The 25,448-nt window shown below is 35.2% G+C and overlaps 1 long non-coding RNA gene across 2 annotated transcripts in view; it reads right to left on the bottom strand.

Moving 5' to 3' along the window:
* Positions 1–7,657: 7,657 nt before the first annotated feature.
* The window catches only part of LOC311431818, a 70,526-nt gene continuing 52,735 nt past the window's right edge, over positions 7,658–25,448 (bottom strand). Inside the window, exons 3-6 of one of the 2 annotated variants that reach the window (XR_014689656.1) lie at positions 21,522–21,688; positions 19,123–19,206; positions 9,426–9,471; positions 7,658–7,957 (exon numbers count right to left, since the gene is read on the bottom strand). This is a non-coding gene — a long non-coding RNA (uncharacterized lncRNA). Of the gene's footprint in view, positions 7,958–9,425; positions 9,472–12,661; positions 13,162–13,459; positions 13,584–19,122; positions 19,207–21,521; positions 21,689–25,448 lie in introns of those variants that run through there. The other variant, XR_014689657.1, reaches the window with a different exon arrangement.

Below are 25,448 nucleotides of genomic sequence, written 5' to 3'. Positions count from 1 at the left end.
ATTTCCTTCCTTAAACAGGATAAATGCATTTCCTTTGTCTGTCTGAGAAAGGTAAATACTTGAACATGGCATTTTGAGAAGAGTGATGAAAGGATGTTACAGGAAAGACTGGCAATCAATGAGGGTTGATAGGACAGGAAATAGGAGCACAGAGCCACATGTAAAACATACTGAAAAATAATAACATGGAAAATTACAGTTTTCTTACAGTTCCAGGTAATCTGCAAACACTGTAGATATTTTTATTTTATTTTTTTTCTTGACACAAACAGATAAAAATATTGCAATTCCAACGAGACTTAGCATAACACCTCCCAAACTTGGTATCTCAAAATCAGACATCAAATGCCTGGGACAACCAGGAGTGATCTACAGTGTTACAGCGTTCATGGGTTGCCTCTTATTCTGTTGGTCTGTTCTCAGATAGTTGAGCATGTTCACAGTCTGCTGGAATAATGAAAAAGGAACAGATCTTTTTGGATCTATTACTTATATGGAAGCACAGGGTGTTGTTCTTTTTGTTTGTTTGGAGTTTGTTTTGTTTGTTTGTTTTCATTTTTGTCCCCTTTCAAAATACAGAAGTAACTCTGGCAGATTTCTCTCCATATAATATAAATTAAGTCTTCTCCAAACAAACAAAAAAGCATGCTAAAACATACATCATGCTAATTTGAGCAGAATATATCAGGTTTTAAACTGAAAGGAGTTAAAAAAAAAAAAAAAAAGACAACAGAAAAAATAAAATTTACAAACCAGTTTGTAGGAACAATCAGAATAGTGCCAGCAGAAATTCTGAACAATCATAATATTTCATTCATAAATCTATACTTGAACAAAACAAGTATAGATACCACCAGGTGAGAATCTCCTACGAGCATTTCTAATACAATTTACATTCAGTTTAAACATACAGACATAAATGACCACTTGGCATTTAAACAAGCACTAAAAAGGAAAAGCAAATCGCATACTTTCGCACCCCAAAAAAAATGTTACCTGCAGTACACTATTGATTTTTACTCCAGCTTGCATAAAACATATCAAATATAGCAGTTGCTGACTCCTTCCTGTATCTTTTATTCTCCAAAGTTACAAGTGAGCAATGTTGTGTGCTTAAACTTTGCCCTTTCCTCCCCATTTTTATTTTCTCAAGATGTGATCATTAAGTTTTTATACAAAAATGAAATCAGTCATTCTTAAAAGGTTCATCAGTTTTTAATCCACTCTACTCAAAATAAACAAAAGCAAAAGGTACCTCTACTCTGAAAATAAATAAAATAAAATAAAATAAAATAATAAAATAAAATAAAATAAAATAAAATAAAATAAAATAAAATAAAATAAAATAAAATAAAATAAAATAAAATAATATTTTCCTGTAGGAAATTATTGATTTACCATTGTGAAGTGGCTTGTCAAAGAACATTTATTTATTTGAGTTTGATTGCTAAGGAAATGATGCTAGCATGATTGCACTAAAGCACTGCTGCCTCTCCACATTCATTAAAATCCCTGAATAACTTTTGAGACAGACAATGATTACAAAAAAATGTGGCAAAAGTAAAAAAAAAAAAAAAGACTGAAAACTGTTGCCACTTCATGGGAGAAAAAAAAAAAAAAAAAAAAAAAAAGTCACTGCAAAGTGGCCAAGACCTATCTAATTTCTGACAGCAGAAAAGTCTCCCATCTTAGACAACAAAGCCACAGGTGTTCTTATGCAGCATTATTCCTATGCGCTTACTCCTTACTCTCATGCACTTACTCCTATGCTTTGGGATCTTGTTTGTCTCTTATTTTTTCAAAATTAAAGGAAGAAACAGAGAAAAAAAGAGAGAGAGGAATGAAAGGAGGAAAAGAGGGAAGGAAGGAAGGAAGGAAGGAAGGAAGGAAGGAAGGAAGGAAGGAAGGAAGGAAGGAAGGAAGGAAGGAAGGAAGGAAGGAAGGAAGGAAGGAAGGAAGGAAGGAAGGAAGGAAGGAAGGAAGGAAGGAAGGAAGGAAGGAAGGAAGGAAAAGAGGGAAGGGAGGGATGGCAGGGAAGGGAGGAAGGGAGGGAGGGAAGGGAGGGAAGGGAGGAAGGGAAGAATTGGACTTCTGTTTTGTTTGTTTGTTTGTTTTCTTTTTATTTTTTTTAGCCCATGCAAATACAAGATTCTGCCTTACTGAGAATCACTTAAAAATTCTTCTCACTATGAATTTTAGTGTTTTGCTGTATTGAGAAACAGAAGAAGAATGTGAAACATTATAATTTTTTATTTTATTTTAATAAGTGGGAGTTAAATACAAGCCACTTTCAGGTTTACTCTTAATTTCGAGTTGCTGAAAAGCTGACAACAGGAAAGAATTTTAAAGCATCAATAGGCAGTTACTGGGGAGTTACTAGGTGGGAACCTCCTTGCACACATACCAGCTCATCCAACTCAAGACATCTCAAAGAACACAGGGAATACAGAGGCAACATGAAGCCAGATATAGCTTGAAACCTCCTTCCCAAGTAGTGGCTGCACTATGTGATGAACGAGACAGCCACAGCTCCATCTGGATTCTCTGACGTTTCAAAAGTAGTAATAGCATTAACTGTGAAGATTAGGAATATTCAGAATCATTAATGCTTGGCACGTTGGATCATAAGTTGCACCCACACCCTAAGGTGCTACAACAACTATGTCAATCAAAGAGTGAATATTTAACACATCAGATAAGAGCTGATGTTCCAGACACTTGTTTTAATTGGAAAGCATGCTCTCAGCATTCAAAGCTGGCAAGACATTGTTTTGAGAAGAATTCTATTTCTAACCTTTTGCAATACTAGAAAAAAAAATATACAATGAAATTATATTCTTATTGATGCTGTCCTTCAGAAGTAGACAATAGATGATATCCTACTAAAGGGAATCTCAGGAATGTGAGATGGATCCTACAAAGCTGTTAAAATTAAATGTTAAATTATATCTGACCACATTCCTTAACCCACTTATAGCTTTTATGCTTACTAATTGTCAATGCTGTTTTGATATGTTTTTAATAGCAAATGATATATTATATACATGGGCAATCACTTTCTACCTAATAGTATGAGTTTTTCAAATAACTAATTTTTTAGTTTACATTGCAGATAGTATCAAGAGAACTTTTTTCTCAAGTCATAAGACAGATTTTGCATATATTAACAGCTAACTGGCTTGATTTAAAATTCTGTTTATCAGTTTTTTATGTCTCCAAGTGGACAGAACCTATTCAGGAACATAAGAGATGTCTGCAAGGGAAGAAAAGATTAGGAGTGCCAGAAAAACACCTTTGGATTTTGCAGCTGAATAGTGAAGAAACTTCAATCCAGAAAAGCAACATCCCCTTAGCTACACTTCTGGTGCACTGCATTTCCTGATAATGATGCAGTGTGTGGAATATGCACTCAACACCAGAGGAAACTGTGGTTAAGAACTACCAACATACTCATTCATCCTACTTCCAAGCTAATATAAAACAATGCATAGTCTCGATACTATACTTGCTATTATAGAGAAGTTGTGCTGTCACATAAATGTGCCAGTCTAAAGGAATGAGCAAAGCAAAGTCTAGAGGAAGAAAAAATCTTATCATCAACTGATACAGCTGTTAAAAAAAAAAAAAAATAGACAAGCATTTAGCCACACAAGATTATATTTAGATCCCTTGCCATAAAGATGACAATGTGTTTATGATCTGAGCATATTGACTTGGTCCTAATTGGACACATGCTTTTAAAGGATTAGCAAGGTTCCTATTGATTGATAATCTTAGGATTTCTATTATGATACAACAAACCTGTAAAGAACAAATTAGGAAATAATCTTGAAGTTCAAGCATAGGGTTGAAGGGTTCAAGCACAGTTCAAAACAATATTAGCTAATTTATTCAATTTTAAGTCACTGAATCATAGAACCACTGAGGATTGAAGAAACCCTCCCGTTTGTCAGCTACAGTAGATTAGGTTGCCAGCAGCATGTTCAGTCAGGTATTGAACATCTCCATGTATGAAGAAGCCACAAACTCTACGGGCAATCTGTTCCACTGTTGGTAATCATCACTGAATTTTGAAAAATAAAATAAATAAAATAAAATAAAATAAAATAAAATAAAATAAAATAAAATAAAATAAAATAAAATAAAATAAAATAAAATAATAAAATGCCCTAGCCAATGTTTTAGTGTTTTCTTCTTCCATCTTGTTCATATGGAATTTTGTACTTCTTAGATTGTATCTATCACCTGTCTCTTGAACAACAGAGGAAAATCTGTCTCCCTCTGCTTTCCTTTCAATTACATATTTATACACGCTAGTAAGATCCCACATGAGTATTCTCTTCTCTAGGCTTAGCAGTCCTGCATCACTCAGCCTCTCTAAAAAAAAATGTTCCAAAACCTGAATCATCTTTGTGGTCCAGCGCTGGACTTGCTCCATATCTTTCTTGAGCCAAGAACCAGAACCAGTACTCCAAGTGTGAGTTCACCAGTGCTGAGCAGAGAAGGTTTCCCTCCCTCAACCTGTTGGGATCACTCCTCCTAATGCAGCCCAAGATGCTATAATCATTTTTTCATTATAGATCAGTTGTTTTCTGATGCCTGTTCAATAGTCTAAAATGGAAAGTAATACTCTTCCTTTGAGAAAAATAAAATCATACTCATGTAATGTTCAGATACAGTGACCATGTATTTGTAGAAATTAATGTACAGATATGACTGCCTCTCCTATACTACATAAAGGTGCCTAATACAAGATATTAGAATACACTTTGTGCACCAGATACTGAAGGCTATCTGCTGTAAAACTCAGCATGGGAGTCCCATATTCTACCCGGAAATGTAACAACTTTGCTTTGTTCCAGCAGTGAACATACCACATACAGAGCAGTAACCATAGTACATCCAAACAGCCATGGATACGTGTAAATTCCTTACAAAGCAAGAAAAACTAAAACTACAAACTAACAAATACACTCATGTTATTTAAAGGTACTTGCTTTGGGGTGTTTCTGTTTGGTTTTGGTTTTGTTTGGAGTGCAATTATGTTCGTACTTCAGGGTTTTTAGTGAATGTTTAGATAAAACTTATTGATTTGAATAAGTAATTTCAGGCCAATGATCACAAACACATTTTGTGTCACTGAAATATTTGTAGGTATATATATGTAGCAATAATATCTATACCATTGCAATGCTAATAAGATAAATTGTTCACCTCAGATTTGGGACATGGGGTGTATGTATACATGTATGTATGTAAGGGATAAAACTGTGAGGAACAGGCAAGGCTAGATTGATTGGCTTGCTAGAAATTCTGTGTTTAAGGCTTCTCACATATGCAAATTCTTTGCTAGAGTGATCCCATAATTCTGAGTTGAAAAGCTCATCATTTCTCACCTGAATGAAAATCTCCTTTATTTTCTAGACACTAGATGCCACTAGAAAAGTACTTATTAAACCATACCATAACTATTTCAGTGCTGTCTGTCCCTGTAAAAAATGCATAATAGCAGAAGAAGAGTAAGATTTTTAGAGTAAGATTTTTTGACTCACAGACGAAGAACACTACTTCTATAAGGCCTTAATATTATTCATAGTGATTTGATCTATACAAGGGAAGACATGCACAAAGCAGTTTTGTTTGTTGTTGTTGTTGTTGTTGTTTTTTAACTTAAGAGATAGAATACTTTTTATATAGTTTATACATTCATGACTGGAGAGAGATTTTTGTGGAAAATTCAGGTGACCATTAACACAGCCAATAAACAGTCATGGAATTGCTAACTACAACGGAGATTTCTCAAGTGAGTTGTGAGTAATGCAATGTCTGCATCAATATTCCATGTAAAAATCACCAGAATTACATTATTGATTTGGTTAAATTTATTGTTGTTCTGATGATTTGGATCCATTGCTTTTGAAAACAATTTTAAATTAATAGCAAAGATATATTTCAGGTAATATGCTTCTGGGAGATTACTGTGCTTCTCAGCTGGTTAAATCCACTCAGCCTTCAGTGTGGGGCTGCAAACACTTCTAAATTGTGTAGCAGTCTCCCACAGAAATCAACAAGAGTCATGTCTTACTGCTTTCATAAAATGTGGTTTACACCTCTCTGAGTAATTGAATTTTGCTAGGGTTATAGGCAGGCTGAATATTTCTGTACACCAAAATACTATGCAGCCCTTGGGGAAAAGAGGTTCTTTCTATTGTATGAAGTCTAATCAGAAATTACTTTGTGAAATTTATGCTGGTCATTTTTCACTCTAAAATGTTAATTAACAAGGAGATGAGTTGGTCTAGGAGAAAGAAAAGTCTCATAGAGTTATTACTGCTCTTATAAAAGTTTGGAAAGGCTTCTTGTGTATTATATAAATATTAAGTCTCTGATATATTCCATTACCAGTATAAATATAAAACATCTCTCCCTACTGGGAGAAAAAAAAAAAAAAAAAAAGCGCTCCTACAGTGAAGTCAAAGTCTGACAACTTATGAAGATCACAAATGAAGAAGGAATCATGCCAAGTGCACTAGTGGATTTTTCCTTAATGTGGGTAAATTAAACACTCAGAATTCAAGAGACTATCAAATTATTCACAACTAGGCATGAATGTATTTGGATGCAGACAGAACTATAAGAATTATGTGTGTTTATATACATACATATATATATATATGTATATATATACACACATATACATATATATATGTATGTATGTGTATATATATATACACATATATGTATATATATATATATATATGTATGTGTGTATATATATATATATATATATATAGGTCCACACACAATATAAGAATGAATGAACAAGCAAGCAAACAGGAAAGTGTGTTCACACAAGGCAGGGAGTAAAGTCAGAAGACTGTTAGAGTCAATCTTGGACAATTAGCAGTCCATACCTGTCAATGAAACCTTGATCATTGAACTTAAAAGGTTATAGAGAAAACCTCTATTCATTAAATTGTAAATAACAGACTGTAAATAACAACACAGAATATTTTTCACTTGCTGCTTAATATTTTTGGCATAGGACAAAGAGAACCGAGTTCTTCACAGATAGGTGTAACAGGAGCAACAAATCCAGTTATTGAAAACAAGCCAGCATCATATCTCCCCTTCTGAATACAGTGCATGTTTAAACTAACAAAGTCATTGAATTATTTAATCCTCTCTCCCTCATTTTTATTAGTCCTGTTTTGCTTCTGTAAAAAGACCTGGCAGGATATTAAACAAAGTACTGTTCAGCAAATAGTGTAAAAAGCAATAATATAATTTCTTAAGTCTTTAGTGCAACAAAGGCCTGCATGTTTAAAAATATTTATAGTGCTATGCATATTCCAGGAAAATTTTACAATTTCATCTATTTTATCATCAGCTTGAACATTATATTTCAGCTCCAGTGGAAGCCAGTGCTACTGTTTAATACTTGTTGACACTAGCAATGATCCAGTAAACCATTTTACACTTGACCCTTCTTCAGGATTTTGACGCTGAAAGAGCTGTCATTCCTACCAAGTATTCCCCAACCCAGCTAAATACAAGAGAATAGCACTCCTACATGTCATGAGACAAGATCTGGCTTTCTGGATAGTGAAACATTGTCTGCAGCACCAGAGTCCACTCAAAAAACAAAGGATATGAGTTTGTTTAGTAACATTTTATTAGAGACAATAATAATGCGCCTCACATCTCCTTGAAAACCATAAGTATTACAAAGGATGAGTGGATTGTACAACTTAGAGACTGCTGAAAAAATGTGCTGTCTTCTACTTTTATCACACTTTTGAGTAAAACTGGAATTTTCACATTATGGAAATTTTGAAAGTTTCCACTTTTTTCCAATAAAGAGGCTTCCTGAAGAATTTGGGAATGTTTAAAGGAATACTTCCATGTATATTTTTCCTCTGTTGCAGCTCAGCATAATTAGGACTAGGTCAGATTCCTGTTCAAAAGAGAATCACAGAGTAAATTCTCATTTATAAAAGTGAGAAAATATATTTTAAGGTACAATTTATGATAACCCATGACAGGAAACCAACCAGAATGGCAGATTTTATTCCTGAACTGAACTTAACATGTTTTATTTACTATTAGGTTGGCCAAAGTTTTGAAACTGAAGTGATCCATCCTTTTCTTAAAACAAAAACACCAGAAGCATCCAGGAACAACTTCTACCTCTACTGTTTTGTTTTATTACTGTACAATCCAGGAAATAATCTTTGCAATAGGAATGTCTCAGATCTGCTCTCTGTAATAGATTAAATATAAAAGTGGTTGTAAATAAATCTCTCCCATGTTTCTCTGTACATTCACCTTTACCAGTGTCAGTATTCAAGAAGTCTCCACCATTCCTATCCAAGTCCATAGGAAAAAAAATTAAAAAAAAAAAAAATATATATATATATATATATATTTTCCCTTCACCTCAAAGGTCTGTTCCCTCCTTTATTCAGCAATTCTGCAAATAATAATTATACCATAGGTTCCAATGTCTGCCATGATTTTCAGTCTGTACTACAGATTAGAAACTTATTCAAGAAGTGCATACTCAGTTGCTTTTTGGGAGGGCACAATTTCTTCAGACTCCATAAGATTTAACTCAATCCCCCATTCAGCAGTCAACAAAGGACAAGAAAGTATTTTTTCCATCATGTTGTGCAGAACCTTTTGTGAACAGAAAACACAGTAGCATCTATCAAACAGTAACACCTATCATATAAGACTTCAATTGCTCTGCCACCACCCTGTCTTTCAGAAAGAAGTGAATGAAACACCATTGGAATGGGTTGAAAAGACACTCAAATTTAGAGTTTTCTATTTGTATTCCAAAACCAAGAGTAAGTAATCTACTGATGTTTAAATAAAAATCAACAGGAGAGTAACAATATAAGTACCTTTTTTATATGAACTGTGACTCTGCCTAAAGACATCTGAGACTAATGAAAAAAAAATAAATGATGTAATAGCTTGATAATCTATAGATAACGAAGGGAAAAATGTTCTTTTTTGTCATACTTTTCAAGGCTAAAGGGAGATGCTGCAAGGAGTACAGAAATGACATGAGAGTTAACTGTTTTCACGTTTTTAGATTTATTTTTTTTTTTATCAAAATATGACTCTGCAAAACACAATTCAAATGTGTTCAGCTTGAACTCACAGTAGTATTAATTCTATTTTTATTGTGTACTGGCAGTATGCGAGATGCAACTGAGCAACTAAATGTGACAAAGACTCCTTTCTGCCAGACAGAAATGCTGAATGTTGGGCTTCAAAACATATATAGCCTAACCAGACATGATTGTCAAAGCAGAAATGGTGCTAAAAGGAAGGGAAAAGCCCAACCCAAATGACCCATATCATACCACTGCTGAGAATCCACAGGATGCTCTTTTCAGCAGTGCTAGACTCACCTAAGCTTCCCTGGATGGCTTCTCTTTGTATGGCTGGAAATTCTGTCTGGGTAGAATGAAAGTGGGTTTGGTTGGCATGGGCTTTTCTGGTTTGGGGTTTTGTTGTTTTTTTTTTCCTTGTTTGTTCGTTTGTTTCTCTGGTAGAGGGTTAGTGTTTAGCATTTGCCTGGGATTTTGCAATGCCCAGCAGTTTGATTAGAAATAATGTACAAGTAGCAAGCCCAGACCTTAGGGAAACTTCAAGGTCAAGTGCTAGGCTAATGCTTCCAGGAAGCATTAGGCAGACTGTTTTGGTTTTGTTTGTTTTGTTTTTAACTATGTGAATCAATTCATGGGAATCAAACATATGAGAGCATTCATGAAAAAAAGCTACAAGGAAACAAAACATTCAATATGCATACATTTACAGAAGCAGACTGCATCAAATGGACACTGTCTATAATCTAGAACAGCTGAGAGGAATTGCAGAGTACATTATGCCTGCCCAGAGACCAGGTATGTATTGCAAAGTCAAATAAAAAGTCTACAGGCTCAGATAACTGCACTATGAGTGTGGATTTGGAGAAGCACTTGAAGAAAAAACTACCTGCCCATTTTTACAACTGAACTTATTGAGACATTGAATCTTAAATCCAGTTTGCTTTCTAACAGTTGCATCCATCGTAACACCCTAGGGAAACATAAAACTATTATTTAGTTGTTTTAATCTCACCCAGATGAATCTAGGGATGCAGCATCATGCAATGACAAAAAATTTATCCTTCACAATAACCTGATAAATAGGACATATCTGAGGACAGAGGGCACTCTTAAAAAAAATCTTTAAAAATCCACTTTTTTTTTTTTCTACAACAGTTACATAACAGTGCTAGTTTCAAAATATGTCTGCAGGTAAAACAGTCAAAAAATGCTACAAAACATCCATAATTCCAGTCATTACATGACAAATTCCATTCTAACAACATGGTGGCAGCATTACATATCTCTGTATATTCTCAAATATAAGGAAATACAACTCTTTATGTCGATTTAACTTGTAACATTAAATTTCTGTCCACTTTTAAATACAATTAATATTATGGAAGTGAAAATGCAGTACTTATTCATGCAGCTGGGTTGGTTAAAATCCCGGTTCATATGATCCCCTGTATAGCCTTCTGTCCAGCTGTATGTTTTTCTATAAATTGTATTTCAAGCTCTAAGGATAAAGATTAAGTCCCTGGATCCCTGTTTTCTCCTCTGAAGTCTGTATTTGAAATTCATCCTTAAAAATGTTCACACTCTTTGAAAGCGTGATCACATCTATTAATTCTACTGTTGAGTCTTCCCGTTCTTTGGAGACATGGCTTGTTACAATTTGAGGGTTGTGTTCTGCACATATTTACATTGGGGTACACCTGGAACAACTTGGAGCTACAGAATAAAAGTGATATAGATGACAAAGGAAGTTTTCCACTAGAAAAGTGGAAGAATTCCTTTTAGAATAAATCTGTACAGAGAAAAAGGACTAAACATGAACTGAAGACCAATTTCATTGCATTGGGTTGAAATAAGTCTAATTTAATATACAGCACGCCCATGCACTGAGCTGCATGAAGACTGCTTTGTTATTTGATGAGAGCTCCAGAGCCAGACTCTGATATCTGTTCCATCAAAAAAGTGCAAAAAAGACAGTGCCTGAGAAAAGACAAACACCTTCCCACTGTCCAGGCCAGGAAGAAGGAAGGGAACATTACCCACCCTGCCCTAAAAGAATGGAACAGCAATTTCGGTTTGAAATTGCTTACCCTGACCAGACAGCGATGCACATTAACCCATCTCCTGGTCAGCTTACTTTGTCAGTTTACTCAAACTTTTTTGTGTGTTTCTGCTTAACTTTTAGATTTGTCTCAGCACCTTAGTATTTCCATCTGGCAGTGTCATTGCTTCATTTTTCTCTAAAAAACATGCTCCCTATTTCTGGTTTCACAGGACTTGACTGTGGATCGTAGTAGCCTGAACAGAACAGACTTAAATGACAAAGTGATTTTTAGGCACCTAAGGATGCAGTCTCTCTACAAAAGATAAGGCACTCACCTGATCCCAGTAAGAGAGAGCATTATTACTAACATTTTCTCTCCTGTGGGCTTGCTGGAGCTTTCTGTCTCAACCAGTGTCTCTTTTACTCCTCTCTGGGTTCACTGCCTCAGGTGAAAATGTTTTGTGAATTAGTTCCAACACAACATTAGTTCCTTAGCTACCAGTTTTCTGGATTTTACATTAGTCAGTTAAGGAACAGTTTTTTTCTAATTGGCAGAAGTTTAAAAAAAGAGATCAACCCTCTCCAGTAAAACCATAGCTGAGGAATGGATCAGTAACTTTAACAACAACAAGTTAAAAATAACTAGTAATAAACCTTCACTAACCTCAATCTATCAGGAGAAAAAAAAAAAAAATGAACAAACAAAACAAAACAAACAAACAAACCTCTGTTATTTAGTAAAAAGTGAACTGGGTGAAAACCAGTACTTGAAATAAGGATTACAGAGACACACCTCAGTTTATTCAAAAAAAAAGTATTAAGCACACGAGTAGTTTATATATTATTATGACAAATATGATTTAGGCTATTTCTTGTAAGAAGGTTTATCTGTTCAGATCATGCAAATCTCATCAGAATTTGTTCTACGGCTGAATGTCTAGACCTCCATTTATCTTTTAGGACAGCATACAAGTAAGGATACAAGTTTCCACCCAAGATGGGAATATCCATAGCCTCTTGGCCTGTGGAAATCTTTCCATTTGTTGTTGTTTGTTTTTTTTTTTGTTTTGTTTTGTTTTTGACCATCCCCATGGGTAAAAGAAAAATAATTCCTCCTATCTAACTAAAGTTGCCTGAATTTCAACTTGTGTCCTTTGCCTCCTTTCACACCACAATGAACCTGAGAAGTCTGGCTCCATCTTCTCTATACCTTTTAAGCAGTTTGAAAGTAGTAAGATTCCCCTTTAATTTTATTTCCTCAAGGCTGTACAAATTTAGTTACCCCAGCCTCTCATTATGTGCTTAAGCCTGATAGTGGCCTCCTGCTGGGTTTGTTCCAGTTTGTCAGTCTCTTCCCTGTATTGTTTTCCTTGTTCTTTTCATTGAGCTCATTAACATTTATATATACCTATACACACACATATACAGATATATAAAGAGCGTCTTGTACTGAATGGTCTATTAACTTTACCATAGAAATATTTCAGCAATAAATGACAAAGAAATCTAACTTTATTCATAACCAAATAGCTTGACTTGATACATGAATGACAAAGGGAATAAGAAGAGAAGGAAAGAAAATCTTCTGTTACTGGATTTCCAATTTCAGTTTTAGTCCTAATATTATCTGAGACTGTAACAGAGCTGTGACACTTATATTGGCTGAGGAATTAACCCCAAGACAGAACTAATGAGAGTCAGAAACTACTTTTCAAAGCCAGACAAAAATCTGGTAGCCAAGCAACCAGTTCATTTTATACTAAAGAAGAGATTTGTGGCCTTTTCCAGGATGCTTCTGTCATAGTCCTGTTACATCTGCTTAGTGAATTCTGTGTACTTTTCCCAGAAACAAAACCAGCACAACAAATTGACAAATTCAAGTTTTCTTGTATCTTGTTAAAGAGATCCCAACCTCTATTGAAGCTCAAATACTGTTTGAACAAAAATTGTAAATGAACCTAACAAAAAACACAAACTATTTTTGCAATAAAGTTACTGCTCAAAGATTTCAGTGAAAAAAAAAAAAAAAAAAAAAAAGATATTATCAATATAATGATTATTAATTATTAATAATTGGTTTCTCTTAAAAAACATATAGCCATTCAGTGTGGGGCATACAAAACAGATGTACAAAATATTCTGTCTCCCCCCCATCTTACAGTGGCCCTGAAAGTCTATTTCAGAATAACAAACATAGACCAGCAGTACCATTATCTGTGTCAAAACAAGAGTAAGTTCAGTAAACTGAGTAATATCAGACTGAAATTGATATCCATGCAAAGAAAAAACTTACATAGCCACGGTAGTCAGGCAGACCAGCAGAAAGCAGGGCCAGTTGTGTTCTCCAGACAAGCAACTCGGAAAAGCAGTGGTTTCAGGAATCCCAAGTTCTCCAGTGAGACTGTTCTCTTTAATTGCTGAGTTGCAGAAGTATGATCTGGGTTTGTTAACTGGCATTTCTATCCCACCTCTGCTTCTGAGCTGTGCCACTTCTCAACTCTGTGTGCGCACTGCTAAAATGCTACCTTAAGTGGTGGACCATCTCCATATGGAGAAAACAAACAAACAAACAAAACAGTTTTCTGAAGATGACAAGTATTCTACTGCCAAAACAAACAAACAAACAAACTTCATTCTCAACATCTTAAATTTATGAAGATTTAATGGTTTATTATTTTGATTTTGATTTTTAAAGCATTTTCTACTGGTCATGATAGAAGATTTTTACAGCATATCTTCTTATTTCCTGTGGCCAGCCTGAGATGGGAAAGAACTGGTCAGTTACCATCTTCTGAAGAAAAGTAAGACTTGGAACAGACTTGAGGCAGAGCCTGGAATTTTACACTTCCCTTTGAAGTTTTAAGTAAACCCACAGTGTAAACCCGTTTCTTAAATGTGACTTCAGAGGACAGACTTTAGGTATTTCAGAATGTAGGTATTTCTCACAGCTTGACCAAAGGCAACATTTTTACTTCAAAGCACATGCACAGGAGTCCCTCTATTCCCTTCAATAGCAGTTACAGTACTTGCTCAGTAACACAGTGATCTGTCTTCTTTTCCCTTCTTCTCTTGAGAGCATTCACATACAGACTTCCTACTCTGATTGTCACTCAAAGTAGGAAACTTTTATTCATTTACCTTCCAAAACTGTAACTATCACTACAAGATTATGGGGTTCTCATAGCAATCGCAAGCAGAATAACATCACACTAGACCAGGTAACTATATCTCCTGATAGATCCTGAGCCTGGCCTATTCTCATCACTTCAGCACAAGACTACTTATTTTCTCTCCTTTGGTCATTTTGAGACAGAGAACATCATTTAAATGTCTCCAAATGCCAGACTGAGACCTCTAAATAAAAGGCTTTTGCAGAAGACATCACTTTCAGCATATGTGAAACCACCAGCAAGTTCTGAGAAGCCTATTTGCACATGAGGTGATTGAAAAATGCCTAGCTGGAGAAGGATCCTCATTATTTTGGACTTTGAGCTGGCAAACTGAGGAGTAGGAGCTGAGCTGCTCAATTCTTTCATGACTGGGGCATTTCTGAGCAAGCACAGAGACACAACTATTAACAATTAACTGACCTGTAAATTAACAGGTGTTCTATTCGGAACCCTTGAGAAATCTCCAGCACTAACCAGCATAGAAGTCTTCCAGCCAACACAGAAGACAGATGTCCGGATTTATGATTTTCATAATATTTAAATGTGTACATTTTAGGTAGAAGATGTTCAGTTTAATTAAAGTTCTTTATGTGTCAAAGTAGTTTAATTCTAGGTTTAAATGCATATAAATTTTTATATATATATATATATATATACACATATATATTAACAATTGTTTAATACTAAAGATAATGCCCAGAAGTATTTTCCCAAACATGCCTGAAACAATTACTAGAGGCAGTGGAATAGTGCAGAGAACAAACCACAAATTGAGCAGGTCACTTGTATTCCCTGAAAATCTACCAGAGACAAAACAGCAGACAAGTTCGACCACTGCTGACCAAACTTTCTAAATAGGAAGTGACTCATTTTATTTTCTTGTTCTTAGTGTTCCTCAAAGCTAAGAAGTCACATCAACATTTCTGGGAAGTTTAAGTAATTCTTTACCCTAGCTACTATCCGATTTCCATTATTTGCAAACCTACATTTCAGCAACTTGAAGCCAATAGTTTTCTTTCATAACAGAGGATGCTCTCTATTCCTCTGATCATCCTAATAGTCTGTTCCAGCTCGTTAAACAATGCATGACAGAAACACACATAAAAGTCCAGGTGAAGTCTCACCTGTTTCTTTAAAATAGTCTTAAGAGTTCCCAGTCTTCCCTAAAAATCTCACCCAATACATAGTAAAACTACACTTACTTTTTTCTTTACCATATCATTTTGGTTTCTCATTCATTCTGTCACTGCCTCATATTTCTTAGATCTTTCTCCTCCTGCATCTATTTCCATCCTTAAAGAATAGTAACAGGAACAACGCAACCTTGGGACTTTGCCCTAGTGAATATCATTGTATTTCTATTACTGTCTCCTCTAGGTGACCCTATTCTGCTATGTGGTATTCTGATCCTTCTCTTTACTAAGAAGTACTCAGAGATTTGTGTTATAAATAATGCTCTCACTTTGTGCTTCAAGGTCCTTAATGAAATTAAATATTAAATTAAAACTCTCTTCATATTCATCTCTTCCTTTTCAAATAATTGCCAAGACGCTTTTGAAGATTTCATCCAAGGACGTAAATAAGTATTGATTTGGCACACATTCATTTTAAGAACTACAAAAGATTTTGGCATTTCAAAGTAACACTATAAATGCTGTAGGAAAGAAAAAAATAAGTTAAATCACTGGAAAGACACTTCTAAAAGACACAATTACATTTTTTATGCAGTCTAACTCATTCACACTCACTTTTAAATGTGTGAAATGGGGAGGAGGGCTGGCAAAATATCTTAGAACTTGACAACCAGACCTTCAAACACAAATGGACAGTGAAATGGGTGAGGTTTCATCCATATATTCATATGAGAAAAGGAAGACAATTATGTATTCTTATATTTGTAGAATTCGTAGGAACACTTGGTTGTTTTTTGTTTGTTTGTTTGTTTGTTTTTTGTTTGTTTCTGTCAAAGGTCCTTACTAGGAGACACAGAAACATATTCAAGCCCCAAATATTTCCTTCTGCATGAACACTCTCTTGAAGAGAGTTTGGCTATGACATCAAATTCACCTCTAATGTCACTCCTAGAGATGCTGAAATATGAGAGCAATCAATCCCCAATTGCTTCACTACCACAAGATACTGACCCTAGTAATAGAGCGCAAGGGATTTCCAGCTTCCCTGATTAGCACACGCAGAGCATTGCTCCCCCTCACTCTATCAGCACCATGCCCTCCCATGTCCTTGTACTTGTACACCAGCATAAATATTGTGCTAACAAGCAATATAATCACTTGCATGTCCTTAGTTTATAGGGACTGCTTCCAAACCCTAAGCAAACTTCTTCCCTATGCCTTTCCCTATGAAAGGAAATTTTGTCAAATGAAACCAAAAGAAAGCAAAGAAACATGAAAGAGCCCTGCACCAGGATTATAAACAAAGAGAATATTCTCTTTTCTGTTAATGCCAGTAAAAGAATCAGCTGTTTACTTCCACATGGTCTCAGGTATTGTATGAGCTTCAGAGAGACCAGGCAAAGGTGGCCAGGAGCAGTCAGGTGAGAAGTTGCAAGAGGAAGCTGAAGGATTCTCCCTCATCTTTGAGGATGACATGACTTTGGAATCATCTATGATTTAAAAATCTCAGTTCTTCTCTTATTAGGTGTCAAGGGGAGGAGTGTGACCCCAACTCTGAATATTACAGGGATAACATATCCCAGGTGAAAGAAAAGGACTTAAAAAATAAATAAAATAAAGAGGGACAGGGCAATTAGATGGATGCTTGGACACACCAATTAAAAAAGAAATCTGGATTTTATCTCAAGTTGGCAAAAAAAAACACCACATGGTTATTTCTTCACAGAGAGATCATGATATTTCTGATCAACTTTAATCTTTAGTCAGGATTTCATTCCATGTGCTCTTCAGAGCAGCTTGTTAAAAGGAAAGTTAAAAATAACTGAACTCCGCATTATACCCTTATCAACTATTAATACAGACTCTCTCATGAAAATGTTTCTTCCCATTGCAATCAGACTAAAAGAGAGATTGACGTGTCTTGCATTCCATTTAATGTGCATAATCAGTGTATAATATTAAACTGATAAATCTTTCTATTAAGCACAGAAAAATTCAACTGTAGATTTTTGAAATATAAATACCTAGCATGAGAAAGACAAGTTTTCAGGCAGTTTCAAGACACATAAATGTTGCATATATGCCTGGAATACTTAACACACACACACAAAAAAAATAAAATAAAATAAAATAAAAAAATTGGTTTGCAAGTGAAAGCAACTGATGGATCATCATCCTTCTCCCATATCTCAACAGACAGAAAAATGGAGATAAATTTCAGGAATTTCCTCCTCTTGAATAAATCAAATGAATGAACTACAATACTGATGACCTCAGAAGTAGTTATAATATATAACAACGACCAAGGAGCAAGCAAATAACCAGTTTTTTAAACAGAAATAAAGCTGAGTACAAGTGTCACAGAATAAGTAAGTAAATAAATAAATAAGGTAAGGTGGAGGAAAGGAAGCTGGTGGGATGATGAGGATGACAGCACTAAGGACATATATGCCTGACACTTACTAGCTTTCACTGGCTGCCTGCTACCACAAAGAAAGAAAAAAAAAAAAAAAAGTAAAAAGAAAAAAAAAAAAAAGCATGGATGAAACAAGAGGCAGGAGGCAGAAAAATTCAGAGCTTGCTAGCTTGCTATAAGCATTTAATCACAACTGCAGAACCTTGCAGAAAGAAAAAAAGTAAATGAAGCACAAGTAAAATAAACAAGATTATTTTAAATTCACAGTAACAGCAAGATCATTCAGGAAAAGGAAGAACTCAGATATTGAACTCAGATTGTGCAAGCAACAACCACTACAATTCAGGAAACATTTCTGATTTTACCGATCATTTCAGAAATGTCCATTACTTTTATATTCAGACCACAAGATAAAGCACAAATTATGGAGTAAAAGGGGAGGTAGGAATGAAAGCCAAAGAGTATTGTCCTGCCCTATAAGATTAAAGTAATTTTGACAGAAATCACCATTTCAATATATTTATCTCTTAGAGCACAAGATTTAGAAAACTACTAGGAAGATATTTCCCATCTGTCATCACTGACAATTCAGAAAGAAATAAAGAAGAAAATAACACCTACTTTCTCATAAATGCATTTCAACTGAGTAAATTAAACAGCATTACACATGAAGGGAGGGTGCCACCCAGTCTCCATTCTATGTATGCATTTCAAGATAAAAATAACAGGTTTGCACTATCATTAATCGGAGGAGAAATCAGGCATAGCAACATTCGCGACAACTAAATTATATTAAAACCAATTACAGATATATGGTAGTGGAAGTCTGCAACATTAAGAGTGCAGATAAGATCTCTACATATAAAGAGAAATCACAGAACAAATCTTAAAGTTTTTGTTTTGGTTTGGTTTGGTTTTAAGAAACCAAAACTTCAGTTTTTCTTCTCCAGACTTCTGTGGTTAAAAGGACAAGTGAGCATGACAGTAAAGACAGAAATAAGAGTTCTCTGTATTTCCAAGGAGTCTGAGGCATGGGAGAGACAAGGGTCTGATCTGCATCCTTCTCTCACTCCTAGTTCCCTGCTGCAAAGCACTAATGCCAGATGAAACAGGAAAAGTTTTTGCATGCCTAAATAAAGATATTGCTATCAGAGACAAAAGCCAAAGTAGACGTTTCAGTTCTAATCTTCCCATATTCATCATATACATTCTGAGTGCAGGTCTCCTATAGCTTTACCTGACATGCAGCTGTTCAGATCCACATTCAGGTCCATTGGCCTCTGGTTCCTAGAGGACATACTGACAGTGCTACTGACACTCTCTTTTGCCAAAAAAAAAAAAAAAAAAAAAAAAAAAAAAAAAAAAAAAAGAGGTTATAAGTGAAACAAAACAAATCTGCTGAATACAAGAGAAGGTACCTAGTAGTAATAGCTTCTATTACTGGATCTTGCACTGACCCACAGCCTGACAACAGGTGGGTGATATAGCCTCACTGTGTCCTGAAAACAAAAGAAATCCCCAACCTTCCAATCTTCTCTGACACTGAATGAGAATCACAAACAATTTTTTTGAAGTACAAGGTCCCAGATATTTCTGACATAGACAATTCATGCAAAAGAGCATTACAAGAGAATGTATCCCTCTTATAATTGCATAGCTAAAAATATTGTTGTAAATAGAGACTGGAGGTGAAATTAAATAGCATCTGTGGGCTAAAATTAAACTGTGCCAAAAGAACTTACATTACCAAATTCAGAATAATTTTTTTTCTCCTTATCAACATTTACTTTCCTTCTTTTTTTTTTTTTTTTTTCCTCTTTTTCTTTCTTACTGTTGCAAAACAACTTTAGATTTTAGAGGTACTGTCATTTCATCATGGTAATTAATACAATTTTCTATCAGGCCAAACTAAGGGCCTTTTTTCTGGGATTAACATATGTGCCTGTTACTCACAGGCTTTTGTCCCCCCTCACCTCTTCTGGGGACAAAATCCGTCACCATGTGCCTTTCAAATGTGCAGACAGTGATAAACATAGATGACTAACCAAATAACTAGAGCAGATATTATGCCCTTGTAAAGCAGTTAGGCCAAACAGATGTGCAGAAGTACTGGATGATCTTAACCATTTGGGATTAATTTTATTTTTATTTTAAGTATGGAAACAAGATTGATTTCATACATACCGTACTAGGTTAAAGAAAAATAAAATAATAATATAAAAATATATACATATGTATTAAGCAAGAAAACAGTTCAGGAAACTGAAAACAAACAACAACAACAACAAAGTAAAAACTTGCCTGTAAATTCACTGATTTTTAAATGAATGATTATTTATGTTTTCAATTTTTTTTTTTAATCTGACATCACTTAAATTGTATAATTTGCAGAGGAAAGACTATCTGATTGATATGTCCAGAAATTATGGCTCGGATATTTGACTGACATCAATATAACTCCAAACACTTCAAAAGTCTAAGTTCAGATTCAGTTCCTACAAGGATTAAATGTCTTTGATGGATCCCTTTAACAGTACTTCCAACTTCTGTTTCATGAACCAATGTAAGAAATGAGATAACTCTGATTATGTGCAAGGGAAAAGGAGTTGGGCAAAGACATGCAAAGGAACCAGACAGACATAGTCTGACATAGTTAACTAAAAATAAACTGGTATTAATAAAAGTGAAAATAATCAGAAGATCCATACATGTACATATTTTTAATATTTATTAACTTTCTCTAGCAACACATTAACTCTCTTCTTTAATTGTATTAATAGTTTGTCTTGATTGAAAGACAAAAGTGCTTCTCTGACAGACCGAAAGGGTTTTCTATTCTAATTCATTTCTATTCTAATTCAGAGAGCATCCACTTAATCTCTGCTGAACTCTTTCAGCTTCACTGACTGGGGACCATGAGTGAAGCCCTGGTGCTCAGTGGTAAACCGTGAAACTCAAAGATTTCCTGTGCTTTGTTGCTGTGTCCATAAAAGCAAGAGAAGCTTTTTTCTCTTGGTGCCTACTCTTATAGGTGAGATCTCATCGCTCTTTCAATGGGAGCAGAATAGTAGTGAAGAAAAGCAAGCATGACTGGGGCTCAATTTGCATGACCTTTAATTTTTGCTCTCAGTGACCCAAGTATATCTTTTTCCTGTAACTGACAAAAAAAAAAAAAAAAAAAAAAAGGAATAATCTCTGTGGGCTGATATGTGACATTCTCCCCAGATACAACCATTAGCCCAGCAAAAATACATTTACTCCCTTAGGCAAGTGCACCCATGAAGAGACTGTTTACATGTTCCTGGACCCTAGTGATACAAGATCTTTTTCAACACTAAGGGGAGAATAGCAATAAATTATTTTTTAGTTAAATCTTAAACTAACACACTGAAACGATGGCTGATGGACAGCAATGTAACTCCTATACTATCTGTCCTTCTTGTGAGTCAGTCTCCACTCTCTGCTGTGGAGAAATCACCTGCAGAGCAGCCAACTTCAAGAGATTTTGGGGAAGAAACGAAACAGGAGTGCATTTCTGAACATCACTGAACTGAGTTTCTGAGCCTTACAGCTTTGTTATCATTTGTGCACTGAAAACAAACAAACAAACAAACAAAAAAAAAGTTTTATAATTACCACTGATATTTCAGAACAACCACCTTCACTTGCAGACAACTACACAGCTTCCCTTCATATCTTGCTTTTTTACATTGCTCCTATGTTGTAGTTTCTTCTTTTAAATGTTTCTCTCTTGATGGGAACATCTTTGATGTCAGACTCTCCATCCTACCAAGCTTCTGCACCTTGAGAAATCACAAACAGTAATTTCTTACTTTAACTGTTTCTTATTAACATAGTTGGACACAGTTCCCAGTTCCATATAATAAAGTTTTCTTACATACTGTTGCGCACCTCAGAGGGAGCATTTTTATCATAGTTAAGAAGTCATGATAGCCAAATTACTTCAGACTCTGTTGTGTCAACTACAGTAAATTTAACTCCTGCCTACAAAGCCAAAGTAACAGGGCTAAAAAGGATTGTCAGCTGTTTCTAATATGAAACCCTGGCACTGCTAAGTAAAAGGTCTGCTTTTACCTATTACCTTCTCCACTTGCCTTTCATTTCATCTCTTCATATACCCTCTGTCATCATCTTGCTGAAGTTTTGTTTTAAGCTTGATTTTTAAAATGGGCCCCAGGATATTTCTTTGAAAATGAGATTTAGTTAAAAGGCGTGAGATACCTATCAGTAGAGGCAATGTTTTCAGAAAGGCCATCCAGTATGATTTGTTGGGCTGGACGAATGCAATTTCATCTCCGTGTCAATAATGTCAGAAAAGCCACATGGGAGCAGTCGAGTTCCTGCCCCCCAAGGATGCAGTTATTACTACTGCTCCAAGATCATCAGCCCCTTCTGTGGAGCTGACAAGATAAAGCCAAAGACAAAGAAAACAAAAGCCCCAAAACAGCAGTTTTTTGGATAGGTGAAGTATTTCCCTACCCACCTGGTGGCAGAAGCCTGTTTCACTGGGCTCTCAGCCGTCCTGGGGAGGTGAGAGTAAGGGATGTTGTGGGGGAAGACAGCACAGAGAGGCAGTGGTTAGGAGTCAGCCCCAAGATTTTGTGCCTGTGTGGGACCAAGCAATCTGCAGCATCTGTGTCAGATCTGTCCCACACATCAGGGAGGCCAAGGCTGCTCCTTGGAGTAAGTTAGAGCTTCACAGCAACCCTTCTGTAACGCGGCTGTGTCACACAGGCTGCCCTGCACTGGTGATTAATGTTCAGTTTGGATGTGCTGGAAGGCTTTAACTTTGTACCACGCCTCACTAAGCACCCAAGAGGTGATTAAGCAGCACTGGCACACAGTCTGTCATGCCTTACTGATTAATTGCAAGGACAAACCTACAACTTCATTGTTCCCATTGTATTGTTATTTCTTTCTTTTCCTATGCTGTTGCTTCTGGGGGTGTGATATACAACAACTTGATTTCATAAAGAGGGCACACTGTTTATCATGTGAACACCGTGAACTACATACATCAACATTGCTCATAAGAGAAAACATAGCAGCGAAATGCTTTTTTAAACAACATCATCATTCCTTGCAGCTTCGCTACTTGACAGCTACTATTATTTTATAAGGGAGGTGGCTGGCAGATAGAAACTTACATATATATTATTTGTGATGGCAATAAGCTTCAGTCCTTTCCTCATTACTTTGTCATTCTCAATTCACCTTGCTATTTCTCAAAGAGTAGATTTTTCATCACACCAAAGAACCTATCCAAAGACACATAACTAGAGCACCTGGACAAGTCAATGCACTGCCTGCTCAATTTCTCAGAGAAAAATTGTGGACAGAATTGTGAAAAGTATGTCATGATGACAGCACCCCAACGGGTCCCTTTAGAAGTTAGAATAGAAGATAGTACAAAGCATTCACCCTTTAAAAATCCTTTGCTGTTTAGGAGTCTACAGGGCCAGACTGCCTCAGCACAAGTACTCCTGGCCGATTTTTGTAACTTCAGCAGCATTCCTCTCTCTCTGCCTTTCTCTCTCTCTCTCTCTCCTTTCTTTTTCTTTTTGAATTTTAAAGAAGAGGAAAAAAAAAAAAAAAAAAAAAAAAAAAAGCTAGGTTGCTTGCAACTTTGAATACAAAACTGCCTGCTTTGTGAAATTTCTGACCAGCTGGCTTTATGACCAGAAATCTCTTTCTGTAAGTTTAAAGTATATGTCATGTACATAATTCATTAGGTCTTGGATACCAGGCATTTGGAAAATGTAATTTAAAAATCGATATGAGCTTTGGAATGTTAAGACAATTAACATTATATTGCTGAGTTATCCCTGTCTATTTTATACAAGATTGATCATTATAATTTTTTATGCTTAAATTAGTCAGATAGAGCAAATTACTTTTATTATAATGGGCACTCCATATGCTTCATTCAGCTTGCATCTCTAATAGCTGTATAATGCACCTGCTGTTTATCTAAACCTAAAAACAGAATGTATTTTTTGCAATGCTTTCAGATTTGTGTCTGAAGAAAAATGATTATTTTTCAAATACTTCAAGGCCAGGACAGAACTCTATTTATCATTGTGAATAATATTTTCCTTCTTTTTTTTTTTTTTTTTTTTTTATTTTCTTTAAAAATGATCATTTTAAAGCAGAAAATAATGTATTTGTCAAAAATTAAGCTGACAACCTAACATTGAAACATATTTACAGGTTTAGAGTCAATTCAAACTGCAGTTTCCATAATAACTTGAGAAGCTGAGGAGAAAATGGGGACTGAAAGTACCAGACAAAAAACTCATTTTTATATAATTTTTTCTTTGTAGCTTCCTTCATTTTGTGTTCTATTTTCCAGAAAAAAGTTGAAGAAATTATTTACTGAAAAGAATTTATGTTTCTCAAATTAGAAGCTTTATTCAAAATTAAATATCTTACGTACAGGTAATATCTCATGTTTATTCTGTTTCTTATTCCTTATTCAAAAATCTGTTGAAAGTGATTCAATTAAAGCTCTTGTTGAAAAAAGTCAAACATCTTCCCAGAGTACTGGACAAAAAGTGTCAAAAAAAAAAATCTAGTAATACAATGAAATTTCTGGGGTCAATGATTTTCTCAGACAGTAGATAAGGATTCATAGATGCTGAGACCAAAATGGAAATTTTGGCTGCAGCACAGGTAATTGCACTCACACTAATTTTTCTTCACCCACTTTAGGAATAACTGTAGTAAAGATGTCTCAGAGTATCATACACAAACTCCCAGGTCACAAATTGCGGACACTAGCTGGAAAGATAAACTGGCAGAGTAAGTAACAACACAAAGCTGCAACTCAGATTATTTAAGGTACCAGTCCTAATAGCTTCCTGGAGGGTCCTGAGAACCTCTCTGCAAATGAGTGTTGTAACTCAGCTACTGGTTTTACCTTTTTTTTTGGATTTGTACCAAGGTTAAATTCTAAGGATCAGAAAACAATTGAATATTTATATACATTAATAAATAAATAAATAAGTACAATAATAATAGGGCACCTGTTTTAGCACTTCTAGCACTTATAAATTATTAACTGAGAAATGTGACATTATCAAGAACAAAATACTGTACAGTTCTGAATTTATCTTTACTGTAGTTGTATAGATAGTAGATCTAGAACCCTTATGACTTTCTTCAGTAGAATATGTTCAAGGGCAATCCAAAGAATTGTTTGTTTAGAATGGTAAACTCAAATTTTAGTGAGTTTAAAATACAAAACTGAATATGCTATATCCCTGGTTTTGATTTCTGTGGAGAGCTGAAGTACCTTCCAAATCCATCCACTACTAGTTAGATATTAAATAGCTTTTGGCTTAAATTCATTCAATTTTCTTTCAATAGTCTCATTTCTCTAAGGTCCCCGAGCATATCAGCTTCCACAATTACATCTTTCCATTTGGAAATCTTGGGTTTGGTAAATTTAAGAGCTCTGATGAGTACATTAGAAGTTGCAGTGCTGTTGCTGCCAGAAAATACTGCATCTCCAAGCAGGTTGCCAGACATCCAGAGATCCCA

The sequence above is a fragment of the Aythya ferina genome (assembly GCF_964211825.1).
Source record: "Aythya ferina genome assembly, chromosome: 2".
Taxonomy (NCBI): Eukaryota; Metazoa; Chordata; class Aves; order Anseriformes; family Anatidae; genus Aythya; species Aythya ferina.
This window is presented reverse-complemented; position numbering and strand designations above follow the sequence as displayed.